Source organism: Leucopleurus acutus, assembly GCF_964270905.1.
Source record: "Leucopleurus acutus genome assembly, chromosome: 6".
In the NCBI taxonomy this organism is placed as follows: Eukaryota; Metazoa; Chordata; class Mammalia; order Artiodactyla; family Delphinidae; genus Leucopleurus; species Leucopleurus acutus.
The window spans coordinates 84,655,526-84,670,288 of NC_139149.1; positions in this window are offsets into that span (position 1 = coordinate 84,655,526).

Sequence of the window (14,763 nt, forward strand, 5' to 3'; positions counted from 1 at the left end):
AAGCCTAAGAGTGTGCCAGCTGGCAAAAGAGATATTTTACACGATGTAGCTACAGTGTCACCACGCCAGACTAAGAAGAGGAGATTTGAGCTGAGAGGCAATACATTGATTGACTCTGGCATGGTATACTGACCCTGCTTCTGTAAACGAAATGGTATATATGGCATATATAATGGCATAGCATCTATGGTATGTGCATAGATGCTATAATAATGTTTGTTTACACTTATTATGTATTTACTCAGCATGCCAGGAACTGTTCTAAATATTTTGCAAGTATTTCATTTCCATAATCACCCTCAAATGCAGGAGTTGTTAATATCGCTACTCTATGAATGAGGAAACTGAAGCACTGAGCTGTTAAATAATTTGCCCAAGGTCACACAGCTAGCAAGTAGCAGAGCAAGAGTCATGATGGCTGTACAAACATAGAAAAGAGACTGAAAGAATCAAAATGTTAACAGTGGTGACCTCTCAAGGTGGCATCGAAGAGGCCATAGGAGAGGTTTTCACTTATTTTTTTGGCCACATGCACGGCTTGTGGGATCTCAGTTCCCCCACCAGGGATAGAACCCAGCCCCTGCAGTGAAAGCGCAGAGTCCTAACCACTGGACCACCAGGGAATTCCTGGTTTTCACGTTTTTATCGGTGCTTTAAATAAATAAATAAGTACAGTGATAAACTACTGCTTTTTATTTTGTTTTTGTATCTGTGGGAGGGATTTTTTGGGGGGGGGAATGTTGTATTTTTCAAAGAAGTAACTAAAATAATTGATAAATGACAACTCTTGGTGCCAGACAGTAAGAAACAAGTGAATCAGCTGAACTGCAGGCAGCGTGGGAGGGAGGGGGCGGCAGTGGCCCGAGCGAAGGATGGGAAGAGGTTGAGTCACCGTGGGCGCTGGTTTCTGGTTCCCATTGTGTCTGGTGTGATCTGTCACTGGTTATCCGTGCTGAGCTTCCTGCCTGCCCTCCCGACCCCAAGAGCTTCAGAGTGTAGGTGACTGTGGCTGCCTGAGGGAATTAGCATTTATGGAGCTCTTGTAAGAGAACATCCGTAAGCGCAACTCCCCAGGGCAACCTTATCAGGTAGTCATTTTTTATCTCTATTTCCCACGTGAAAAGACCAAGACTCAGGAGAGCAAAGGAAGGTGTCCAGGTCCTCGGCAACAGGCAGAGCTGAACGCAGCTCTGCCTAATTCCAGAGTCCACGCTCACCCAGCTGCTTTCAATATGCACAGTAAAAGACTAGGCTTCTTTCCCCAACTGCCTGCTTTTAGAAGGCTGACCCTGGTGGCTGACATAGCAACTTTAGATCCTTCCCCAGAGACTGAGGGCTGCAGGTCAAGTTGTCAGTAGAGGGAGAGCCAGGCCAGAGGTGCTGACATTGGCTTTCAACGCACCGTCCCCCCTCCTTCCTTCTAGGAGCAGCCACTGGGCATGCCCGTTATATCTTGATAAGTCCACGTTCAGGCTGTGTGGGGTTGGGCCCCGGCAGACTGCGCGCAGCTGGCCACTTGAACTTTGGGAGCGTTGACATGAGCCTGGAATTTCCAGAGGAAACTGTGGGGGATGAGACGTGGTGGAGGCCGCTGCTGTGCTCAGTCCAGACATGGAGGCACTGACTAGAGTTGGTGCCGACGGGAACCCACCCACCCACTAATAACTAGAGTGGTTATTAGTCCACTCTAGTTACCAGCCTGCTGTGTATGCATGGTGGAGGGTGGCGTTTAGCCAAGTTCTTGTAGGAACTGGTGCCCTGAAGCGTGGGACCCAACAACAGAAGAGGGACCACCAATGATACTGGGTGGTGCACAGTCATTATGCATTAAACACCAGTGGGTTGCACAGTGAAAAGTTATCCTCTTTATAATTCTCTTACATCATCAGGAAAAAAATCCACTGTCACAGCCAATATATCTATTATGTCTCAGAATATGCTCCTTTCCCTTTTTGACCAAGGAGAGAGTAGGCAATAGTATCTAGCTAGAGCTTAGTAAACAGCGTTACATTTTCATTCTGTTTATTTTTACAGCTCATTTTCTGTAGCAAATGTAATGTTTTTCCATTTCTGGTAGTGATGTAAAATTTCCTTTTTTTTTTTTTTTAGATTTATTTATTTAGGCCACGCCACTTGGCATGTGGGATCTTACTTCCCTGACCAGGGATCAAACCTGTGCCCCCTGCATTGGGAGTGTGGAGTCTCAACCACTGGACTGCCAGGGAAGTCCCCCAATTTCCTTTTTAATAACATTTATTTGTCAATTTTTATTTAAGTAAAGAAAGGGAACCAGTTAAAAATTAGATAAATAAAAGAACGAGTAAATGGAAAATATGAAAAAAGTTGTTGAAGTCATTCAGGAATGACTGAAGTGGGCAACTTGGTGCCTGCCATTCATGATAAAGCCAGGCTGCTCTGCGAGGAAGCACCTAAATGGCCCAGCTGATGATTTAGCTGTGGAAGCCCAGAATCTTTAGGGGAAAGTTCTGGAATGAGCCTTGGTTAGAGAGCAGTGATTTTAGGATAATATCAAGGAGTTCTTATTTTATTTTTTTGGCCGCACTGCACAGCATGTGGGAATCTTAGTTCACCCCACCAGGTGTCAAACCCATGCCCCCTGCAGTGGAAGCACGGAGTCTTAACCACTGGACCTCCAGGGAGGTCCCAAGGAGTTCTTTTATATCTGAGTCTCACTGCACATGTTCTTTTTCAGTCTGGGAGACTGTAAAATATGGGAACAGAGCAGACTACCAACAATTGACAGGAAGTCTGGCTGATCTAGTTGAGTGCAAAGAAGTGGCTGGTAGCCGAGGAGGCATTTGTTTACCAGTGGGAGACCCCAAAGTCCCCACTTAACTGGTCCTTTTCCCCATGGTACCACTTGGGACATTTAAAGCTCTTTCTTCTGGTATAATTCTACATTTACATCTAGCATGTTTATACTTCTATCTCTTAATTAATCAACTTTGTCACATAGGTCAAGATCATTGTGTTATTTGAATCTCCTATAGCTCCACTGCTTTTTCTCTCTGTCTTGTCAGTTACTGAGAGAGGTGCATAAATATCACATACGATGACTGTGGACTGTCTACTTCTCATTTTAGTTCTGACCACTTTTGCTTTGTGTCTACTTGTTTGATGTTAGTATAATACTATCCTGATATTTTCAGTGTTTCAGTGTCTTTACACTTGAACTGTCTGTTGTAAGCAGTGTATTGTCAGTTTTGTTTTGTTTTTTTTTGTTTGTTTTGTTTTGTTTTGTTTTACAAAATCCAGTCCCATAAGTCTTTTCTTAAAATTAGAATTTTAGTCCATCTTTGTTTAATGTAATTATTTATATAATTATTTAAATAATGTATACGATTTGTATAATTTATATGTAGTTTTACAGTTTTACTTGTGTCTGATCCATAAACTTTTTTTGCTTATATCCATGTACAAGAGCTATAAGTGTAAAGCATTTATATGTAGATTTATGTTTACATATACTTAAATAACATTATAATACATGAAATAAAATTTGGAAAAAATACAGAAGCAATACAAAACAAAGAAGAAGAATGGTGTGACATGATTTTTTCAATGAAAGAATAAATTGAGCTGAAAAAGTGTCCGTTATTTCTACCCTCCACTTAAATCTTCATAGTCTTTGACTTTCTTCATCAGATTCCTAACCATTTGGAGTCTTTTCAATGTGTCTCAGTTTCTTTTCTCTGGTAGGGTCGTTTTCTCTATCTTTATGAAAACATCCAGCAAGGTCTAGGAGGAAAAACAGAAAATCAGGAGACCAGAAATGTCATATTTTTTTAAATGAAAACTTTTAATTGAAATATTATACAGATACTGAGGAATGCACAAGAATTATAAATGTACAGCTTAGATCATTTTCGTTTTTAGACAGTTTTTTTTTTAACTTCCTTTTTTCTTTTCCAAACCAAGGATTTCACTACTTAAAAAAAAAATAAAGTTTCAGGGCTTCCCTGGTGGTGCAGTGGTTGAGAATCTGCCTGCCAATGCAGGGGACACGGGTTCGAGCCCTGGTCTGGGAAGATCCCACATGCCTCGGAGCAACTGGGCCCGTGAGCCACAACTACTGAGCCTGCGCGTCTGGAGCTTGTGCTCCGCAACAAGAGAGGCCACGACAGTGAGAGGCCCTCACACTGCGATGAAGAGTGGTCCCCGCTCGCCGCAACTAGAGAAAGCCCTCGCACAGAAACGAAGACAAAACACAGCCAAAAATAATAAATAAATTTATTAAAAAAACTAAGTTTCAGGCGTCTATCTAGAACCTCTGCCCATTCTTCAATAGGGTTGTTTTGCTGTTGTTGTTGAGTTGCATGAGTTCTTTATATAGTATTGATATTACCTCTTTATCAGACATAAGATTTACAGATATCTTCTCCTATTCAGTAAGTTGCCTTTTCATTTTGATGAGGTTTCCTTTGCTGTCCAGAATTTTTAGCTTGATTCTGGTCTTTTCTTTCTCTCTTCTCCTTCTGGGACCCATACAACAAGAACGTTATTCTGCTTGATGTTGTCCCAACAGTCCTTAAAGGTTTTTTTTCTTTAAGCTGCACCTTGTGGCTTGTGAGATCTCAGTTCCTCAACCAGGGATCGAACCCGAGCCCTTGGCAGTGAAGGCACAGAGTCCTAACAACTGCACCGCCAGGGAATTTCCAAAGGTATATTCACTTTATAAAATTCCTTTTTCGTTTTGCTGCTCTGAATGAGTTCCATTGCTTTGTCTTCCAGCTCACTGATTCATTCTACCTCACCCAGCCTACTGTTAAACCCCTCTAGTGTATTTTCCAGTTCAGTTATAACTTCCATTTAGTACTTTCTTACACATCTTATCACTTTGTTGAAGCTCTCACTGTGTTCATCCGTTATTCTCCCAAATGTGGTGAACATTTGGATGGCAAGTGCACCACATACCAGCCAGGTAGAAGTTAACCAGGAGGAACCATCATGAACCAAGCCCCTGGGTGGTCCAAGAGGTCTTTATACCCGGGCCCCCATCGGGCTGGTGGAGGTGACGGCAAGATGCCTGGTAGGCGGAGGGGCATTCCTGATACCTTTTCAAGGAGCTGTGAGAGCCCAGCTGGGCGAGGTTTGTCCATTCCAGTATGTCTCCTGCCTGCCCACTCTTGTATCTCTATTTTACTATGGATGGTCTTGAGTCACTCCCACCCAGGAATTTGAGGCCTCTGCTCAGCCCCACAACATGACTGGGATTTCTGGTCTCAAGATTACTTCACGGCCATGGATCATAGACTTAGTATCCACCAATGCCCAATAATAGGCCAACAGTTGTCCCTCCAAGGGTGTGTACATTCCAGTTGACTCCAGGAGCTTATGTGTCCAAAAGCCCAACAGGAACCTATGACCTGTGGCCCTGTCCTTCTGCCATAGGCTCCAATTTGCAAACAGGGAGATTGCTGAGACTTGTAACTCAAATGGCAGATGTGGTTCTGTGTGGCCCAGGGGAAGGACAGCCTGGGTAGCCCATTGGAGGGTTTCCAGGGCATCCTGTTTGTCGGAAGTCTCACTCACACGTAGTGACCTTCCTGTTAAACTGATAGGTGCGTGCTGTCAAGATCCCACAGGGGGAATGTGAGCGAGTGAGTAGCTGAATAGTCCCACCAGTCACTGGGCCTTCTTTCTATTTGTTGGGGGCAGAGAGGACCAAAAGCTTGGCAATTGTCTCCTCTGAAATGAGAAGCCACGCCCCTTCCCAGATTCTGTTCAGGGATTTCAGTTAGGTATTAGGACTCTGTGATGTGTCTGTGTTCATAGCCTAGTTGTGTTGCTGCATGTGGACCAACAGAGGGTCCAGTCCTTGCTGGGTTGTGCTGGTCTGAGCCCACCAGGAGGAGGCGTTAACAGCCTCCAGGAGCAGAGCTTTTCCACAGTAAGGATCCACCTGATGGCAGATAGCCCAGGAACTTAGGTTGCCTTGCGGAAGGATGTTAAAGGTACGTTGTAACCCATTTCACATAGAGGAAAACTGATCCTGATGATTGAGTGAGAAGGATGCTGAAAAAGGCATTTGCAATGTGAACTGTCACATATCAAGTTCCCTCAGCTTGGGCAAGAGCGTCTGTGATAGTCACAATGTCAGGTACCACCAGCACAAGGGCAGCAGCACAGCGTTGAGCCCCCTGTAATCGATGGGAAGTTTCGGCACCCGAAGTTTTGTGCACTAGGCAAACAGGAGTGCTGGACAGAGTCTCACACAGCACTGTGGCTTCCTTGGGCTCAGCAGTGAGGACAGTTATTTCCTTTTCTTCCCTATGCTGCTGATACTGTTTTGGGGGTCCAAGAGCACTAAGTACTTGTAGTCAGGCAGGTTCAAGGTCTTCCACGTGCCCCAGGAAGATGACCCTAACTGCAGCAGTTCCCATCAGAGGTAGAGGGTGAAGGTGATTGGGGGTCCACATAGACAAATCCTCAATACCATGAACACATTCAGTGGGGGGGGCCATAATAAAGGAGGTTTACAGGGACTTGAAGGGATCTATCCATACTCAGGTTTGGGCAAAGGTCCTGGTAAAGGGGGTGGCCTCAGCCCCCAAACCAGAGCACATTGTCTGTTCGGTGCTCATCTTGGTGCCGGGGGTTGGAAGACCACAGTCACTGGTGCATCAATATCTAGAAAGGCCCAAGAAGTGCAATACTTCCCCCACCATTGAAATCTAACCTCAGCATCTGGCCTCTTGTCCCCACTGGGGACAGAGAGACCTCAGCCTAACCCCCAGTCTTGTTTACTTTTGAAAGCTGAGAGGTCTGGGTAAAATTGTCTGGGGCTCTCTGATTTATCTCTAGTTCATGAGGAGGGGTGAAAAGAATAGCACCTGCATTAGCCAAAAATCAGTCACTGTGCAGATCCAGCGAGCCGCCGGTCAAACCCCCCATGGCCTGGTACCTGCATGAATTCCTTGGTGGGGAGCCCATCAATTTCCTCTTCTGAGACCTACTCATTGAGTAACTGGACTCAGAGTTACTGGACTCTTGGGGGAAGGCCCTTTTCTGATTGTCCAGGAGACCATTTTATTTTTTTATTATTTTTATTTTTTTTTGCGGTACGCGGGCCTCTCACTGTTGTGGCCTCTCCCGTTGCGGAGCACAGGCTCCGGACGCGCAGGCTCAGCAGCCATGGCTCACAGGCCCAGCCGCTCCGCGGCATGTGGGATCTTCCTGGACCGGGGCACGAACCCGTGTCCCCTGCATCGGCAGGCGGACTCTCAACCACTGCGCCACCAGGGAAGCCCCAGGAGACCATTTTTGCCTCACACTTTCTGTTGATCTTCCTGTGATGCTATTTGGTGGTAGCCACTTTTTTCTGTGCCTGGGGAGTTTTTAGTTAAGAACTGGACCTCATGAGGAGATTTACTTGCATTTAATAACTAGCAGGAGAAGCATCAACAAACCTAGAATTCTGAGTCTGGTTAACAATCTCATCATCTACTGTTCACAGTTCCTCAGTATAGACCCAAGGGACCACCAGGATATCCTGGCACAGCTCTGGGTTTGGAGTGAGGCATGGGTCCCAGGCTGGTCCTGCTGACCCAGCAGCTGCCCCCAGTGTTGGGTGGGGGATTCATCGCTGACACCTCCCTGTACTCGAATCAAGGGCAGTTCCCCCACTAGCTTTCTGCTTGGCCACTCTCTTCCCAGTCCTGCTAGAGAGAGAGCAGGCTTTTCTTTTCTTGTTGTTTTCTTTTACTTTGTTCTTTTTAATCTTTGCCTTTTGGCAGCTCTATGTTGTAGACCTCTCTAGTTCTCAGTCTGGCATATATGGGAGATGAAAAGAAAGCCAAGGGGACAAAACAGGGTGTCTTTCCTCAAATCTTCAGATCCCTCCCCAGTCTGCTTCTTCTTGGCACCCCTGAGAGCTCTTGTGTGATTGTGGAATTATTTTCAGGGTATTTAGTTGTACTTAGAGGGAAGGAATCTGTGACATTGTGTCTCAGAACTAAAAGTTCTCCCCTCATTTAAAAAATTTCATTTTTATTTTTTAATTTTTATTTTATATTGGAGTATAGTTGATTTACAATGTTGTGTTAGTTTCAGGTGTACAGCAAAGTGATTTAGTTATACATGCACATGTATCTATTCTTTTTCAAATTCTTTTCCCATTTAGGTTATTACAGAATATTGAGCAGAGTTCCCTGTGCTATACAGTAGGCCCTTGTTGGTTATCTGTTTTAAATATAGTAGTGTGTATATGTCAATCTCAAACTCCCAATTTATCTCTCTACCTGACTTTTCCCTTTGGTAACCATGCTTGTTTTCGTTTTTTAAAAATAATTTTTATAAATTTATTTATTTATTTTTGGCTGAGTTGGGTTTCGTTGCTGCGCACGGGCTCTCTCTAGTTGTGGTGAGTGCGGGCTACTCTTCTTCGTTATGGTACATGGGTTTCTCATTGTGGTGCCTTCTCTTGTTGAGGAGCACGGGCTCTAGGTGCGTGGGCTTTCGTAGTTATGGCTCGCAGGCTCTAGAGCGCAGGCTCAGTAGTTGTGGAGCACAGGCTTAGTTGCTCCGAGGCATGTGGGATCTTCCCAGACCAGGCCTTGAACCTGTGTCCCCTGCATTGGCAGGCGGATTCTTAAACACTGTGCCACCAGGAAAGCCCAACCATGTTTGTTTTCTAAGTCTGTGAGTCTGTTTCTGTTTTTTAAATAAGTTCATTTGTATCATTTTTTTTTTTAGATTCTGCATATAAGCGATATCATATGATATTATTTGTCTTTCTCTCTCTGACTTACCTCACTTAGTATGATAATCTCCAGGTCCATCCATGTTGCTGCAAATGGCATTATTTTATTCTTTTAAATGACTGAGTAATATTCCATTGAATACGACCTTATCTTTATTCATTCTTCTGTCAACAGACATTTAGGTTGCTTCCATGTCTTGGCTATTGTAAACAGTACTGCAGTGAACACTGGGGTGCATGTGTCCTTTTGAACCATGTTTTTCTCCAGATATATGCCCAGGAGTGGGATTGCTGGATCATATGGTAGCTCTATTTTTAGTGTTTTAAGGAATCGCCATACTGTTCTCCGTAGTGTCAGTACCAATTTACATTCCCACCAACAGTGTAGGAGGGTTCCTTTTTCTCCATGCCCTCTTCAGCATTTATTATTTGTAGATTTTTTGATGATGGTCATTCTGAACAGTGTGAGGTGGTACCTAGTTGTAGTTTTGATTTGCATTTCTCTAATAATTAGTAATGTTGAGCATCTTTTCATGTGCCTATTGCCCATCACCCCCATCATTTTAATATAAGAAAAAATCCAAACTGAATCACATCATGAGGGCTAGAACTTTTTCTGTTCCTTTTGCTGCTTTATGCCAGAACAGTATCTGGCTCAAAATAGGGTCTCTCTCTCCCCCTGCCCCTGTGTGTGTGTGTGTATAGACATATAAACATACATATAGACATATATATATATATGCTCTCTCTCTATATATATTTAAATGAATGAATGTCTTAACTTACTAGAGTCCTAGAAGAAAAACAGTTGAGTCCCTGAATGAAAAAAAGAACATATTAAATGCACTCATTAAATGTTTGAACTGAAAGTGTTCTTAGAGATTATCTAGCCTAACTCCCTCCTTTTGGAATGTAGAAATTGGACTGAGACCTAAATTGACCAGCCCAGACTCCAGTTTGGGTACCTCACTTCCCTGGCATATTCTCTCTCCTCTCCTCTGCATGACCAGTCATGAAGCCAAGACATGGAAGAGGGCGTGTCTCATTTCCTGCTCTCCTCCCCACCCTCTCACGCTGATTTGCTGAGTCTGTTCTGCCTGTGGAAATTCCAGCAGTTGTGTTCACAGGAACGCTAGCAATATATTCTTCATTTGACTTTCATTATATTTTTGAGGCGTTTCTTGGCAAGAACACATCCCAGAAAGAAGCACCTCTATTGGCCTTCTGGTAAGATTTACCTGGAATTTTAGGAAGGAACTGATTTGTTTCTGGAACGGTCTAGGCTGGTGGCCCCAGGGACGCCCAGGCGATACTTTCTTTTAATTGAATATACATACACACACACACACACACACACACACACACACACACACACGCACGCACACACACATATATATATATATATATGTGTGTATGTATTACAACTTTCTTCTGAAATCAACTGAGAGCCCATCTGGGGTTGGTTGTACGTTTGGGGTTGGAGATCCTTTATCCTGGCTCTGTCTTTCCCCTCAGCTCTGCTTTGCCCCAGGGGTTGCAGGATTTCTTAGAATTCTCCTTGGCCCAACCAGTTAATGAATAACAGCCTCAATTTTTGAGGTCCAAACACCCTACTTCCTCAGTCATGGTGATTAATTCTCTCTCTTTTTCCACTGCTTAAATAATTCACAAGACAAAGAAAAGTATCCAGAACAATATAATAGGAAATGTAGGGCAAGAAAATCATGGGGAAGTTGCCAAGTTGTATGAAGGTCCTGCTTAAGGGACTCTGGTGTGTAACCAGCTTGTGCGCTGAATGAACATCCAACCAGATCTGGTGGGGATGCGGCTGACAGAAGTGGCCCGTAACGGACGATCCCAAGTGGCAAAATCATCAGTTTAGGTTTTCAGCTTGAGTGTGTTTTTCAGTTAATACTCATTTCAAAACAAGATGCAAATTTTCCTTCAGAAAATCATTTGAAGGATTTCCATTTTGGAGGTGTTGATCCACAGTATCGTAGGGGCTGGGACGCAGAGGAGGCACCGTTATGATGTCTAGCGGTGGCCCTGTGTGCATCTGTTTATCATTCTAGTCATGCTGTTCTACAATACCCCTTCTTACTAACCAGCACATCTTAGAGATTGCTCCGTATCATAACTTCTCCTGTTCCCTGCCTGCCTTTTTACTCTCTTAATGGCATCCTCTTCTGAACAGAAACTCTTAATTCTGAAACAGTCCAGCTGACCCTTTTTTTCCCCTATGGTTAGCACTTTTGGTGTCCTATTTGAGTCCATCATGAAGACATTCTCTTAGGGTTTGTTATAAAAGCATTGTTGCTTTGCTTTTCATATTTAGATTTATGATCCTCTAGATTTTGTCAAATGTTATTTCTGCACTTATTGATATAATCACACAATTTTAAAAAATCTTGTTGATACGTTGGCTTACATTAATTGATTTTCAAATGTTGAACCAGCTTGCACACCTAGAATAAATCTCTGCTGGTTTGGTGTAGAAATCTTTATACAATGTTGGATTCAATTTGCTAATATTTCGTTCAAGATTTTTGCATTCTATGTTCATGAGAGATATCGGTCTATAGTTTTACTTTGTTGTAATGCTTTTGTCTGGTTTTGCTATTAGGGTAATACTGACCTCATAAACTGAGTTAAGAAGTAACCTCTCTGCTTCTACATCTGGAACAGATCATGAGAATTGATGTAATTGGTTTCTTCCTTAAATGTCTGGTAGAATTTGACAGTGAACCTGTCTGGGCTTGGTGCTTTCTTTTTTAGCAAATTATTGATTCAATTTCTTTAAAGGAGACCAAGGTGGTAGATAAAATGGTGCTTAAAAAAATAATAATAATACCAAAAACCCAAAATGAACTAGTATTTATTTTACTGTTTGGGCTGAACTCATTGGCCTACCAATAGAAAGTGCATTTATTTTTTTCCCTATCGCTATTTTCAATGATGGTGTGAGAAATCTTCTGTGATGGCCTGACTAGACATTGGGCAGATCCCACAGCTTTCAGCGCTTTTGGTTATAAGAAGGCTATAATATTATGACTCATTTCACCTGTTAAAAATTTAGTTCAGATATTTACAAGTTTCCATCTCAACTGAAGTCAAAGGATCCCATTACCCTCAGCTCAGGAATGAATCTTAGCTAGGGAAACATCAGTTGAGGAGGGGACTGTTGTTTCTTCTTTGTCATTTCTCTTTACTCGCTCCATGTCTTCTGCTTCCCCCAGGCAGGCACAGGGTAGGAGGTAAAGAAGAAAAGATCTTTCTGCTCAGCTGCAGATCTCTCTTGGCAGTTGGTGCCTACTGCCATGGCAGGCATCCAAGTCCTGACACATTCACCCAGATATGTGGGGAATTCCAACCTTCCCCAGCACACTTACAGTGGAGTTTTTGAGAATTAGTATAGAATCCTGCCCATCACAATCGAGATCCTAGCCCCAGGGGTGAACACCACATTATCAAGGCCCTGGCAAGCAGATCTTCTGGATGGGCTCTAATCAAGAGATTTAGAGCCAGGCAACCTTCTCATTTATCCATTTTATCCCATAAGAAAATCCTGACTCGTATCTTGTTTCCGCTCTGGCTTGTCTTGCCTGAGCAGTGGTGACATCAACAATTTTCTTACCTTCATGTTCCAAGTGCAATGCAGGCACCATTTCCATGTTCACATTGCCCCCAGCACCAGAGATTGCAAGTGAGGCTCTCCCAAGAACTTTCTCAAAGCATTCCGCTTCTACGGACTCACTATAATGGTCCTCTGAGCTCCTGCAGCTCATCAAGCCTCCAGTTAGGCAGTGAGATACAAGTCTCATCTTCTTTCAAGCACTCCAATCTATTTAGGTATGTAATGAAGACTTGAACTTTGCTCAAAAAGAGGTCTGACCTTTGTCCTTGGCCTCTGGGAGGTAATCTCTATGACCTTGAAATGTTGTGCCTGATAAGAATGTCTTTGTTTACCTGGGGGCTTTGGACTATGTCAGAAAGTTTGTTTGTTTATTTTGGGGCTGCACTGGGCAGCTGGTGGGATCTTAGTCCCCCAGCCAAGGATTGAAAGCCCCAGGCAGTGAAAGCATCAAGTCCTAACCACTGGACCATCAGGGAATTCCCCAGAAAGTTTTAAAACGTGATTTATGTTGAGGGATTTCCATCACAGGGTATCAGCTCAACCTCCACAGGGGCTAGAGACTGAGGTCAGCATGCAGGCAGATGGCCACAGAACCCCAGTAAAGACTGGACACCAAGGCTCCGATGAGATTTCCTCAGTGGCAGTACTTAGTGTGTATCATCACACCCCAGCGCTGGGAGGGGTTAATGCTTCCCATGACTCTATGCGGAGAGGACAACTGGAAGCTCAGCTATGGAATCCTCCTGGACTCATTTTAATCTGTATAAATAAATAAATCATAACTATGAGTGTAATAAATCATAACTGTAACTGTATAAATACAGTTTATACTGTATGTATGTATTTATACATAAATAACTGTATAAATAAATAAATCATAACTATGAGTGTAATAGCCTTCAATTATCACACCTCAGGGTGTTTTTGGGAACCTCTTGAACTTGCAGTTGTTGTGAGAAGTGAGGGTGGTTTGTGGACTGTTCCCTAACTCTGCTGTGTGTTTTCTTCTCACACCACCAAGCAATTAACTCAATTCTCGGAGGACACTGACCAGGAATTTAACTCAGTTCTGAGACTACCTACCCGGAGATAGCATCAGATCTCACAGATTACGGGTTTAGTTCCACAAGACTCCCCCCCCACCCCATAACTTTGCAATAGGTATATTTTCTCTTTGCCCTACTCACTAGGACTCTGTAGACAAGCATAAGTCCATTCCTCTGCCACTGGATCCAGTCTCACCTAAATTTCAGTTCTCCTTCTGCCCTGATTCTCTCTCAAGGAACTCCATCTTCTGCTCCTGTAGACTCTACAGGATGGGGTGGAAAGTGTCAAAAAAAAACCGGTGTGGATATCAGTGGTAACGGTACCTGGGATTTGCTTTAATCAGGTATGGTGAGATATGCAGACATGGAAATGACTGTCTTGAGGAATTTTATACTCACAGATCCCAGGAGATGGGGCACACCATGAAGGACCACATGGGAAAGCATCAGTTGGTCAGGAGGCAGATGATGTGGAGGGGAAATGTGGGCCTTCATTGTGGTTTCTGTGGGAAGGAATTGATGAGGCAGGGCAATCAGGCTTAGGTTGGGTTAGTCTGCATCATTTCAATGGGCTCTGGGTTGTAGGGGGTGTCCCTAGTTTTCTGGTACATGTCTCTAGAGTGCAGGGGAAAGTTGTCCCAGAGTGTAAAATCTTGATGAAGGAGGTGGTTGGGGGTAGGGACTCTGGATTGGTTGATCTGCATTTGAAAGCTTCACTGGCCAGCCTGGTGTGTGCTCTTTCTAGGAATGAAACACCTGGGGAGGGGCAGTCTCTCCAGGATGAGCAAGGCCTCAAGATGTCGAAGCACTGAAAGTACAAAATAAAAGACATGATTAATACACTGTCTTTTATTACTCCCACCAGAGTGTGGCTAGCATTTTCTCTTTAGTATATAGGGATACAGTTGTCCTTAACTGTTGAGATTTAGCTGAAATGCTGAGCCACCAGGAAAATTTCATTCATCATCCTTGCACAAAAGAGAGTGAGAAACAAGAAGGAGACCATGCCTCTCTGCTCTGTCACTGGGATGACTCTTGACGCTGTAGCGGAGGAAAACATTTTTCTCTGTACCCTCCTAAGCTCTTTACCTCAGACCCTGCAAATTATACTGACAAAAGCCAGATGAACAAGAGAAAAACAGTTTATTATGCATGCAAACACATCAAGTGGGAGAAACCTCAGTGATTCGGAACTCAGAAGGGTGGTTAGAACTTGGGCTTATATAGCATCTAAGCAACGAACAATAAATATGCAGAGAAGTGACAAGACAAAGGTAATAAAGGGTTTAGGCTTCCAAGAGTGATAAACTTTGGCAAGGTAAATATATTGGGCAAACTACATTTGTTCATGCAGGTCCATC